Source organism: Choloepus didactylus, chromosome 6 (assembly GCF_015220235.1).
Source record: "Choloepus didactylus isolate mChoDid1 chromosome 6, mChoDid1.pri, whole genome shotgun sequence".
Taxonomy (NCBI): Eukaryota; Metazoa; Chordata; class Mammalia; order Pilosa; family Megalonychidae; genus Choloepus; species Choloepus didactylus.
In genome coordinates, this window is record NC_051312.1 from 141,816,219 (window position 1) to 141,830,723 (window position 14,505).

Consider the following 14,505-nt stretch of genomic DNA (forward strand, 5'->3'; position numbering starts at 1 on the left):
GATAAAGGTCATTGATAAGTAAATCAAACTTAATGGGCAATATTCTCCTTTAAGTGACAAAAAAATCGAAGTATGACTGTTGGCTCTATTGCAAAATATTTGATGCAATTTTATTTAGTAACAATTGCAATTTTATAATGTTATCCATCCTCTGCCCTTATAACCTGAGATAAATGTCATTTCTCCTAGATACCTGGTGTTCCTCCTCTAATCAACCTCTGGTTATGCAGTTTTGGCAACAAAATGTGGAGTAGTAAGTCTTCTCTTCAGTATTGAATGCACTGGGAGGGAGGATCTTATGGCACTGTTTGGTCATTCTCAAGTGGGAACAAGAACAGTCACAATAACAAAGGAGGGGTTGTAAGAAAAATGAAAAAAGGACAAGATCCGTGGATTTGGGTCTAGTACAAGCCGCATGCATAGTCATTAATGAGACATTTCTTTGAATCCTGCAGCCAATATGAGTAATGATATCGGAAAGATGACACTGTTTCTATAGTGTTTGTCCCTCACATGTCCAGGCGAGCAGGCTTAGCCTCTACATTACCCCAGATGATATGGAACTCACCATGGCGTCTGTCCAGACTAGGAATAGAACATTGTGGTTCTGCTCTGTCTAGAGGATCCCAGGTATTACAATTTCCTATTTACTTATACACAGATACTTTTATGCAGTAGGTGTATAATTTTATCAAATAAGACTGCAAGTAAAAGAAAAACACAGAAAACAAAAAAGAAAACTCCAGCTTTTTGAGATAAATAGAACTTAAGTGCAAAGGAAGTTGACATGCTGGTCAAGGACTGGAGTAGTTGCTATTTAAAACCCAAAGAGAATGATTAAGCAGTGCTAAACATCTAGAACACAAACAAGCACACCAGCAAGAATAAAATTTACAATGCTTAAATATTGAGTGAACCTTAGATAAATGGTAAAAATTGTAGTAATTATAATAGTTACTTTAGAAAATGTTTCAGTTGTCACTCTATGACAAGTACCATGCAATAGTTTGGCTTCTCCAATAAGAATTTATTGTCCCATGGTTTTGAAAGTTAGAAGCTCAAAATCAAATTCTTGACAGACTGTGCTTTCTCCTGCAGGATGTAGCATATTGTGGACTCTAGATGTCAATCTTTGCCTGTGTCACATAGTGCTCTATCTTATTTTCTGTTTTATCCTGTTTTCTGTCTTCTACTGGCTACTGACTGAATTCACATTTCCTCCTCTTATAAGGATAAGCTGTGTGGATTAAGGCCACCCTGATTCAATTGTGTCTCATCTAAATAATATCTTTGAAAACCCTAGGGAAAAAATGAGTCCACACCCATCATTTTCAATGGTCCTATTTACAAATGGGTTCACACACACACAGAAACATGTATTAAAACTAGAATATGTCCTTAAGGGGGACAGGATTCAATCTCCAACAGACCAGATTAAGGATTTCTAGAGTATGCATCTCTTGCCTGTATTCTTAAAAGGAAAATAATCCAAAATTTTATTTTAAAAATAACAAATTATATTATTGGTCTCCCAGCTGTATTTGTATTTTTGTAGCTTAAAATCTCTGTGGGGTAACACATGGAAACAAAAAGATGTATAGGTGACATCATCTTCATGGTGATGTAAGACAACCCCTGAAAAAACTTCCCAAGAGATTCAGTGAATAAAAGGTCAAATCCCACTTGCTTTCAACTATAGAGGATGGTACAGATGGGAGCTGAATCAAAGAAAGGGAAAAATATCAGGTAGGAAACCTCTGACTTGGCTCACCAATCCTCTTTACTCTGCCTCACCCAGTCCTGTGCAGATTGGGAGTTGCCCAGAGATGGTGGCCCTGATCCCTACCCTGTGCACCAGGGACACTGACTTAGAACCCCACACTTATCTAGGCACAGGGACCCAAGACCACAGAAACCCAAGGAGGAACACATATCAAAGGGCCCCTGGGATTGGGGCATAGAACTAGAGACCACAGCAAGACAGTGACTTTCAAGTGATGCACTCAATCCAGTTACTGTCAGTGGACCATTTATACACGAAACAGAATTCTTTGGAGTAACCTACCTTTTTGAATTGAATCCATCTGACTGCACAGAGGCAGACAAGCCTCAGAGAGAAAAACTAAAATAGAAAGTGGGGTTAAACTGACAATCTGAAGACAGGAGTGTGCCAGAACTGAAAAATGTAAGGAAAATGGGGCTTTTAGGGAGAGAATTTCAACATATCACAGGCATGGGGGATAAAATTCTACACAAAAATAAACAGAACAGATCAAGATTCCCAGAGAAGGAACAAAGGAGAGGACACTTTTTCATGTAGGTGAAACAGTTACACAAAAAGTAAAATCTTAAAAGTTGTACTGCATATACAAGACAAGAATTAGAGGAAGAAGCGCTGAGAAAATCCATTCATTTAAACTCGGGCTATTCTGAAGGTCTAGTTTATGTTGGACCACGAGTCAAAGATGATCCTTAATGTAAAGCAAATCAACAATAAATACCAAGGCAGGAGAGAGAAACTGACCTTCAGGGTAAGTGCATAAAGATAATCAGATGCCAGGATATCAGCAAAAATTATAAGCCCTATTAAGAAACAGGAAGATATAGATCAGTCCAGAGAACAAGTTACAAACTTCAGAGGAGATGAAGAATTTGGAATACCTAATCAAAGATATTCAAGCAAATCTCCTAAATTACTTCAAGAAGATGAAGGAAAATATGCATAAATGGATAAAGAATGCTAGACACTGAGCATAAACAAATATTTGAAAGTATAAAAAGAAACAAATCAAGGGTACTTAAAGTATTGTGCTATCCATTTCTGGATCTATACAATCAATCCTGTTGAATATTCTGTACTCCTTCAGCATCGGTGTTTATGGTGGAAGTGTTCACGATTCGCCATGGAAGGAGGTGGCCTAAGGGTACATCGACTGATGAATGGAATAGCGAACTGTGGTGTATACATATAATGGAATATTGAGTGGGTACAAGAAGGAATGAAGTTGTGAGTTATGCAATGGGTGAATGGACTTTGAGGACAGAATGTTGAGTGAAATAAACAACAAAAGACAAACATAATGCCTCACTGATAAGAACTAAATATAATGTGCAAACCCTTTGAGAATTGAATGAGAGCACAGGTTATCAGGGGAAGCCTTATGATAAAGGCTCCTAGGTTGTAGGCTCTTATAGTAACTAGATCTGTTCTTGAGTTGTAATGGTTATTTCTAAATTCTAAGATGCTGAGCTCTTTGTGTATAACCTGGTCAATCCCTGGAACTTCGGGTATCTGTGTGACACCTGAGACTCAGAGCCAGAGTTTGGTAGCTATGAAAGTCAGCATTACCCCATACAGCAACTGGTAAAAAAAGGTGAAAAAGAGTCTAGACTTCAATTGGAGATATGAATGAAGCTGATCTGGTTAGGACTAAGGCAAATCATACTAAGGGGTAAAGGATGATATTGACTGTTTTAAAACTTCAACTTCTGTGTGAGACCAAAGGAAGAGATGTTTATTTGGTGCAAAATCTATATTTTCTGTAGCACACTGTACAAACTAACTTGTATGGTCAGTTAATTTAAACACCCTAATTACATGGAACTTTGAATAGGGAGTGAGATCTGGTTTGTTTGTAGAGGTTAGTGTGAAGCCCCAATACATCCCAAGTAATTTGGGCAGAGAATAAAAATGTATTTGCAAAGCCCCCTTGAGTGACTGGAGAAAAATGTGGAAATATTAAACATCCCTACCTGGGGAATTACTGGTATTCTCATAAGCATTAGGGACTACCAATTTAGAAGGCTTGGTCCTTGATCTGGGGGCTTGCCCATATGAAGTTTGTTACTGCAAAAGAGAAGCTAAGCCTACTTATAATTATGCCTAAGAGTTACCTCCAGAGATCCTCTTTTGTTGCTCGGATGTGGCCTCCCTCTCTAAGCCAATTCTTAGTGCAGATAAACTTACTGCCCTCTCTCCTATGTGGGACATGGCTTGGCAACATAGGACATGACTCCCAGGGATGAGCCTGGACCCAGCATCGTGGGATTGAGAAAGCTTTCATGACCAAAAGGGGAAAGAGTAATGAAACAAAATAAAGTTTCAATGGCTGAGAAACTTTGAGATTTCAAATGTAGTGGAGAAGACATTCTGGAAGTTATTCTTATGTGTTATGTAGACATCCCTTTTCAGTTTTTAGTATATTGGAATAGCTAGAAGGAAATATCTGAAACTGCTGAACTGCAACCCAGTAGCCTTGATTCTTGAAGATGATTGCATAGCTTACAGGGTGTAACTGTGTAATTGTGAATACCTTGTGTTTCACACTCCCTTTATCCAGTGTATAAATAGAGTAGAAAAATGAGGACATAAATGAATAATGAGGGGGATGGGGGTGATTGGATGTTTTGGGTGTTCTTTTTTACTTTTATTTTTATTCTTTTTATTTTACTTTTTGAGTAATGAAGATCAGAAATTGTGATGAATGAGCAGAAATATATGATGCTACTGTGAACAACTGTATACTTTGGATGAATGTATGGTATGTGAATATATCTCAATAATATTGAATATAAAAAGAAATTAAAGGGATGAAAAACACAATAGTAGAGATTAAAATACACTAGAGGTGTACAGCAGCCAATGTGAGCAGGCAGAAGGAAGAATTAATAAGCTAGAAGACAGAAGAATCAAAATCATACAGTCAGAACAGGTAGAGAAAAGAATAGGAAAACTTGAGTGTCTCAGGGATTTGAATGATAGCACAGCATGCACAAACATACATGTCATGGGTGTTATGGGGTGAAAAGAATATTTGAGGATCTAATGGCTGAAAATTTCCCAACTTATGAAAGCCATAAATATATATACAAGAAGTGCAAGATACTCCAAATCGAGAATAAATCCTAACAGACCTATTCTGTGACACTAATCAAAACATCAAATGTCAAAGATAAAGAGAGAATCCTGAAAGCAGCAAGAAAAAAGCAATTTATCATATGAGGGATCCTCAGTAAGACTAAATGCTGATTTCTCATCAGAAATCATGGAGGCCAGAAGTCAATGCAATGATATATTTAAGGCACTGAAAGAAGAAACCTGTCAATCAAGTGTTCTTTATATGGCAAAACTGTCTCTCAAAATTGAGGGAGAGTTTAAAATAGTCACAGATAAACAAAACAGAGGTTTTTTGTTTGTTTGTTTGTTTTAAACCGAAACCTGCTCTACATGAATTACTAAAGGCAGTTCTACAGGTTGAAAGGAAAATGCAGGGGGAGTGACTTGGAGTGTGACGAAATGAAGATTACCATTAAGGGTAAGTAAAAGGAGAAACACAAAACCCCAAAGTACCCTATCCTCAATGTACCACAATATTCTTTAATTCCTATATGAATCAGAATACAATTGAACTAGCAAAAGGCATATTTCCTGATAACATGTAAAATATGAAGTGGTAAAGTGGGACAACAGCAACAGAAAACATGGGGACACAGGAGCAGAGAATGTGTACACTATTGAAGCTTAAATTGGTATCTTTTCATTTTAGTAGGTAATAGAGGTAGGTTATACAATATAAACCCCAGGGTAACCACAAAGAAAGTATTTAAAGAAAGAGAAATGTGAAAGAGACCAGTCAGATACAGAACAAAAGAAAAAAAGATATGATATATAAAAGCAAAGGACAAAGGGCTGAAGTAAGTACCACCTTTACAGTAGAAACCTTGAATGTTAATGGATTAAACTCCCCAAATGAAATACACAGATTTGCAAAGTTGGCAAAAAAGTATGATCCAACTATGTTGTTTACAAGACACTCATCTTGGACCCAAAGACACAAATAGGTTAAAAGTGACAGGCTGGAAAAAGATATTACATGCAAATAGTAACCAAAAAAAGAGCTGGGGTAGATATACTAATATCAGAAAAAAAAGACTATAAGTCAAAAGCTGTTATAAGACACGGGATTCCCATACACCATGATTGATCAGTAAACCCACTTCTTAATAATTTTTTTAAAAGCTGTTATAAGACAAAGAAGAACACTATATATTAATAAAAGGGGAAATCCACAAGAAATAACAAGTGTAAATATTTATGCAAATAACCAGGGTGCCCCACAATACATAAAGCAACCACTGGTAAACTGATGGGAGGAACAGACACCTCTACAATATAGTTGGAGACACTACTATGAATAAAAGAATATGTAGACCAAAGATCAAATAAGGAAACAAAGATTTGAATAATATCACAAATGAACTAGACCTAACAAACATATACAGAAACTGCACACCAAAACAGCAGTATGTACATTCTTCTCAAGTGCACATGGACCATTCTCCAGGATAGACCACATGGTGGTTCACAAAACAGTCTCAATAAATTTAAAAAGATTGAAATTTTACAAAGCATCTACTCTGACCATAATGGAATGAAGCAGCAAATCAACAGGCAGACAACTGGAAAATCCACAAATACATGGAAGTTAAACAACACACTTTTAAACAATCAATGAAGAAACTGTAAGGAAAATCAGTCAATATCTTGAGACAAATGAAAATGAGAACACAACAAATCGAAACCTATGCAGCAAAAGCAGCACTGATAGGGAAATTTATAGCCCTAAATTTTTACATTGAAAAAAAGAAAGATCTAAAATCAGAACATAATTGTACACCTAGAGGAACTAGAAAAAGAAGAGCAAACTAATCCCAAAACAAGCAAAGGGAAAGAAAACAGAGAATATTGCAGAAATAAATTGAGAATAAAAACAATAGAATGAATAAAAACAAAAGTTGATTAGTTAAGAAGATCAATTAATTTGACAAACACTTAGCTTGACTGACAAAGAGAATAAGAGATTAGACACAAATATGTAAACTCAGAAATAGAGTGGGGGCATTATTACTGACCCTACAGAAATAAAAGGAACATTAAAGGATAGACTGTACAAACTGCATGCCAACAAATTAGAAAACTTGGATGAAATAGAAAAACTTCAAGAAATCCATGAACATACACTGACTCTAGAGGAAAGAAGTTCCCATCAGATGAAATAGAAGAGAAGAGATTGAATCAGTCATAAAAATCTGCCAATAGAAAAAGCCCAGACTCATGTGGGTTAACAGATGAATCCTGCCAATCATTCCAAGAAGAATACCAATCCTGGTCAAAAACTTACCACAAATTGAAGAGGAGGGAACACTACTCACTCCAATCTATGAGACCAACATTACCCTAATACCAAAGCCAGATAAAGATACCAGAAGAAAAGAAAATTACATACCAATACCTCTTATGAATATAGATGAAAAATCCTCAACAAAATACTGCAAATTGAATCCAGGAGCACATTAGAAGAATTATACACCCTGACCCAAGTGGGTTTTATCCCAGATGGCTCAATGTAAGCTCAATTAATTTAATACACCACATTAACAAATTGAAGGGAAAAAAACACATGATCCTCTCAATTGATGCAGAAAAAGCATTTGACAAAATCTAGCATCTTTTCATGATAACACTTAGAAAAATAGGACTAGAAGGAAACCCTCAAAATGATAAAACACATATATGAAAACCCACAACATCATACTCAATGGCAAATGCTGAAAGCTTTCCCTCTAATAACAGGAACAAAAGAAAGATGTCCACTGTCACCACTGTTATTCAGCATTATGCTAGAAGTTCTAGCTAGAGCAATTAGGCAAGAAAAAGAAAAGGAATCCAAAGTGGAAAGGAAGAAGTAAAACTTTCACTATTTGCAGAAGACCTGAGCATATATTTTTTATACATAAATAAATCTAAAAATCTACAACAAAGCTACTAGAATAAATTCAGCAAAGTGGTGGAATACAAGATCAACATGCAATTAGTGTTTCTATACATTAATAACATGCAATCTGAAGAAAAAAATTTGATTTACAGTAGCAACTAAAATAATGAAATATCAAAGAATAAATTTAACCAAGGATATTTAAAGGACTTGTATACAGAAAACTACAATATATTCCTAAAAGAAATCAAAGAAGTCCTAAATAAATGGAAAGAAATCCCATATTTGGAAGACTAAATGACATTAAGATATCCTACCCAAAATAATTTACACATTCACCACAATTCTAATCAAAATTCCAACAGCCTACTTTGCAGAAATGGAAAAGCCAATTATCACATTTATTTGGAAGTATAAGGGGACCCAAATAGCCCTTAAAATATATTGAAAACCTAGTGATCAAAACAGCATGATACTGGTACAAAGGTAGATATTTTGACAAAATGGAATCAAAATGAGAGTTCACAATTAGACCTCACATCTAATGCCATTTGATTTTTGACAAGGCTGCCAAGTCCACTCAGTTGGGAAAGAACAGTCTTTTCAGCAAAGTATGCTGGGAGAATTGGATATCAATATGCAAGATAATGAAAGAGTACCCCTTTCTCACTCCATATACAAAAATAACTCAAATATGAGAATAAGGATGATAAAAATCCTAGAAGAAAATGTAGGGAATCTTAGGATATTGTGTTAGTGACAGTGTCTTCAACTTGATTGTGTTTTGGGAATAAACAAAAGAAAATATACATAAATGAGACCTTATCAAAATTAAAAACTTTTGGGAGAAAGCATTTGGAAACCATATATCCCTAAGTGTTTAATATGCAGGATATATAAAGAAATCCTACAAGTCAACAATAAAAAGTCACACAACCCAATTAAACACTTCAATAAACATTTCTCCAAAGAGGATATACAAATGGCTACATGGTAAGATGCTCAACATCATTAGCCATCAGGGAAATGCAAATCAAAACCACAATGAGATACCATTTCATACCTATTAGAAAGGCTGCTTTAAAAAATAAAAGTGGAAAATAAATGTTGGAGATGCAGAGAAATAGGAACACTTTCATTTCTGGTGGCAGTGTAAAATAGTGCACCTGCTGTGGAAACAGTTTGGCGGTTCCACAGAAAGCTAAGTAAAGAACTACCATATGATCTGACAATCCCACTACTAGGTATATACCCAAAAGAATTGAAAGCAGGGGCTTGAACAGATACTTGCATACCTATGTTCATAGCAGCATTATTCACAATTTCCAAAAGATGGAAGCAACTCAAGTGTCCATCATTTTAAGAATGGATAAATAAAACGTGGTATATACACGCACAATGCAATATTATTATGCTGTAATATTGAACAAGGTCCTGAAACACATGACAACATGGATGAACCTTGAAGATATAGCACGGAAAATAAGCCATACTAGAAAAGGACAAAGATTGTATGATTTCACTGATTTGAAACAATTAGAATGAGAAAACCCAGAGTCAGAATTTAGAATATAGGCTATGGGGATGGGGACTGAAGGGGGATAGGGTCTGGGTATTTAAACCTTAAAATATAAAGGTTTCCTATTTGGAATGATGGAAATGTTTTGGTAATGGATGGTGGTAATGGTGGCACAACATTGTGACCACAATTAACAGCACTGAAATATACAGCTGAGTATGATTAGAAGGAGAAATATTAGATTGTATTTATGGTAACGGAATAAAAATTGAAAAAAAAATTAATGCAACTACACTACATAGTAAACCCTAAGTAGAAATATGAAACTTAATTATTAACATTATAAAACTGTGATATAATCAAGTGTAACAAATGCTCACTCCAAACCAATGCAAAGTGTTGGTGGTGGGGTGGTATATGGAATCCTGCATTTTATGCATGACTGATCTATAAAATCACAACTTCTCTATTAAAACAAACACACACCACACAATGAGATATCATTTCATACCCACCAGAAGGGCTACTATTAAAAAAAAACCCCAGAAAACTAAAAGTGTTAGAGAGGATGTGGAAAATACGAAAACTCATTCATTGTTAGCGCGCATGTAAAATGGTGTGGACACTATGGGAGACAGGAAGTTCCTCAGGAAACTAGGTATAGAAATATGTGATCTGGCAAGCCTGCTACTAGGTATATACCCAGAAGAATTTAAAGTAGGGACTCAAACCGACACTTGCACACTGATGGCCCTATCAAATTATTCACAGCTGCCCAAACTTGAAAGCAACCAAAGTGTCCTTCAACTGATGAATGGATAAACAAAGTGGTATATACAATGGAATAATATTCAGCTGTAAAGTGGAATGAAGGCCTGATACATGCAGCAGTGAAACTTGAGGTCATTATGCTGAGTGAAATAAGCCAACCACAAAAGGGCAAATACTGTATGATCTTGCTGATATGAACTAATTATTGTAAGCACATTCATAGAGTCAAAATCTAGCATATAGTTTACCAGGGGACAGACTACGGTTAGAGCATGGGGATTTAAAACTTAAATTGGTACAGAATTTCTATTTAGGCCAATGGTAAAGATTTGGAAATGGACAGTGGTGATGATAGCACATTATCATGAGTGTAATTAACAACCTAAATTATATATGTGATTTTGGTTAAATGGGGAAACTTTAGATAGCATATATTACTAGAATAAAAATTAAATGATAAAACCTAGGCCTGTGTAACACAGTGAACCCTACTGTAGACAATGGACTATAGTTAATAGTACAATTATAAGAATGTTCTTTTGTGAATTATAACAAATGTACAGAACTAATATAAGGTGTTTCTAATAGGCTGGTGTGCAAGTTTGGATATATTATGTTCCCCCAAAAGCAATACTCTTTAATGAAAACTTGTGGGGGCAGATTTATTAATCTTTCTGATTAGAGTATGACCTCTTGGTTGTGTGTTTCCATGAGATGTGACTCACAGAACTGTAGGTAGTATCTTTGATTATATTATTTCCATGGAGGTGTTATCCTGCCCATTCAGTGTGGGTCTTAATTAAATCATTGGAGCCCTATAAGAGCTCAGGCAGAAGGAGCTCAGTGCCACAGATGAGAGAGACATTTTAGAGACAGCGTTGAAAATAGCCTTTTGCTAGCCTAGAGTTTGCCTGGGAGAAACTAAGAGAACATCCCAGATGCTTAGAGAGAAACAACTTGGGAGAAAGCCATTTTGAAACCAGAACCCTGGAACAAACACCAGCCTCGTGCCTTCCCATTGGCCATTCTTCAGTGAAAGTACCCTATTGTTGATTCCTTAGTGTGAACATTTTTATGGCCTTAGGACTGTTAACACTATAACCAAATAAACACCCTTTATAAAAGCCAATCCATTTCTGGTATTTTGTATAACGGCAGCATTAGCAAACCGAAACAGGTGGTATATAGGAAAAATACACCTAATGTAAACCACAGGTGATAATTAATAGTACTATTTTAAGAATCTTTCATCAAATGTAGCACAGGTAACTACTGTTAAAAATATAGTAAATTATAAAAATGATAGCATAATCAATAGTAACAAATGCTCCACACCTGTACAAGGTATTGGTGGTAGGGTGGTATATGGGAATCTTGTATTTATGCATGATTCTTCTATAAACTGGTAACTTTCCTAATTAAAAAAAAATGAAAAAGAGTAATTTAGTTGTTCCCAGGTCCACCAGAAGTATGATTTAACATTTGGTTTACATCAAATACCCAGAAACAACATTATATCCATAAAAATCCTACAGTCCACATAATACGTCTCACAGCTAACATAAGGTAGAGGGCAGAAGTGGGTATGGGGTTTCATTTTCCCATCATTTTATGTTCTAAACTGTAGCTTCAGTTTTTGTTTACCACTCACTATGTTATATCCTGAAGTTGCTTTCTTCTTTCTACCTGATTCCTCAACCTTTGACCAGAGCTTTTCCTCCCTCATTTCTCCAAACACTACTATTGATATATACACATTGTGAATGATATGCTTCATCAAAACTCCAAAGACAGTGGAGGATAATAACACAGTAGGACACAGGATGCAAATTCAGGTTGAAATGAAAGACACAAATCCCTCATTGACCATCCTCACACAGGCACCTCTTATTATTGACCATGTGTCTCTTCAGTCCTGGCCCAAAGACATATTGCTGGTCTCTTAACTCTCCCAACCACATATTCTCTGAAATACAAGCACCAGGAAACATTCCAAATTAATTTTATTTTATTTTGCAAAATAAGTCAATTTTGCATATGAGCCAGTCCTCTTGAAATTATACTAACCCTACAAACCTCATCATTCCCACAAAAGGAGCCCTCAAGATTTTGTAAACAAAAATAGCAAAAACCACAGAGAAAAATATATTTATTGCCCTGGAACAAAGCAGAATCAATTTTAAAATAGAAATGTTTTCTCATATACACTGTATACTGAAATAAAAATAGCAAAATAAATAAAAGCAAAGTACACTAGAAAGAACAATAGAGAAATTCAGGACACTACTGATTACTCTAGGTTTTTTCATTGAGAAGCTGTGTGACATTAAATAAATCAATAATCTCTCTGGATTCCACTTTTCATATCCAAAGAATAAACATAAATTGGCAGTCTGTTATGCATTTAAGTGTAAAAAAAAAAAAAAAAAACCCTTTGGAAACAATGTAGTCCATAGTATTACATCTGCAAAGGGGATTATTCTTGATAGTCTGTATGGAACCTTTTATCTGTGTGAAACACTAGCATTTGAAGGAGGCGTACTTCTACTTAGTGGAGGATGAAAAGCAAGTGTGGAGACTTGTTTGACTCATGCTTCCAGTGGCACATTACTCCTGTCAGACAAGGGTACATTCATGCCAATAACAAAATTCCACCCTAGTGTTATTTTATTGGTCACTGAAGAACCATTCATCTTATTACAGGAGAAAAAATTGAAACTGACAATGAAAAAGATATATAATAAATTCCTTATTCTTGAAAATAAAAAAAAATGAAAGGAAAAAATTGTGTACATGGTGAGGAAAATAAGAATACCTTCTATTAGAAAAGAGAAGGAAATATATTATTCAGAGAAGACTCAAATTTCCTTCACCATGATGTAGAATAAGAAAGCTTCTACCAAATATATTGTAATTAAATATACCAAACACCCATGTCCTGAAACTACCTGCACATGAGATCCTACTTATGATCGAAACTTTCTCTTACTTGGGGTCTTTCTCAGGGCAAGTTTAACATCTTTATTCCTCAAGCTGTAGACTAAGGGGTTCATCATGGGAAGCACACTGGCATAAAAGACAGAAGAGATTTTTTCCCCCACATAAATGACAACAATCCAAAGAAAAGAGAAACAGTTATTATGTGGGAATGCACAGACTGAAGGCTTTGAACCTGCCCTCAGTGGAATTGGTGTGAAAGATGCTGCACAGAATGAAACCAATGAGAGAGATGGTGAGAGTGGGAACGAGGAAGTTGATGCCCAAAATGCAGACCACCAGCTCATTAACATAGGTGCTTGTGCAGGAGACCTGGAGCACAGGGAGGATGTCACAGAAATGGTTGATGGTGTTGGCATCACAGACCAGCCTCAGCAGGCATCCAGTGTGGGCCATGGCATGAGAAAATGCCATCAAGTATGAACCAAAAATAAGTCCTGGGGCACACTTTAGGGGACATGACAATGTTATACAAGAGTGGATTACAGATGGCCACATAGCAATTTTAGGATATTGATGTCAGCACATAGCACTCAGAGATGGCAAGAATACCAAAGGAGAACTGCATCATACAACCGTGATAAAAGAAAATACTCTTCTTTAATTAAGGAGTTGATCAGCATATTGGGTGTAAAAAAATATGGATAACAGAGGTCTAAGGACAAGTTAAAGAAGAAAAGGGGCACTGGGGTGTGAAGGTGAGAATTCAGCCCTATTAGATTTATCAAGCCCAAGTTTCTCAGGATAATGAACACATATATTGTTAGAAGGAGGAAGAACAGGGGGAGTTGGAAATCTGGGTGCTCTGTTAATCCCAACAGTATGACTTTTAGTCACTAAAAAGACATTTCCAATAGCCACTCTGCTATGAGGGGCAAGACAAAGGTCTTACATTAAAGGGCAACTCAGATCTTCCCATAATATCTTCTTCCACAGGAGTGGGCTATGCTGTAGAACAGGAATGTCTTGAGGGTATCCTAAGATGGACTCATAGAATCTGCCTTTACCCCTGATACCAAATGACAAAAATGTCCTCTTATTATAGTCTTTAAAGCTAAATATAGTAATAAGCACAAGCAACTTACTCCACAGAATGAAGGCCAATGCTGCGCTATGAAAACATGACAGTGGGGAAAACCAAAGGAGAAGGGAGGAGAAAAATGGACCAGGACAGAATCATCTCTCTCTCATCTCAACAACTCTTGATTCGCCTACACCTACCATAGACCAATACAAATCAGAGGCAGAGGCACTAGGAAACTGGTACTGGCCTCTCTCTCATGCACATTACATCTTCCTGGGTTTGGAACCAGGAACAATGTTTCAGGATTCAAACTAAGGAGCCAGACCCTAGGAGAGGTTCAGTACCTTCCCCAAATCACAGAGTCAAAGCCATAAATCTACAAGTGTAAGAGTCCCCTCCATGGAAACACAACTTATACA

The 14,505-nt window shown here is 36.2% G+C and overlaps 1 pseudogene; it reads right to left on the reverse strand.

Moving 5' to 3' along the window:
• LOC119537377 overlaps nt 1-13,118 on the reverse strand; it is a 31,158-nt pseudogene extending 18,040 nt beyond the window's left edge.
• Nucleotides 13,119-14,505: the final 1,387 nt, after the last annotated feature.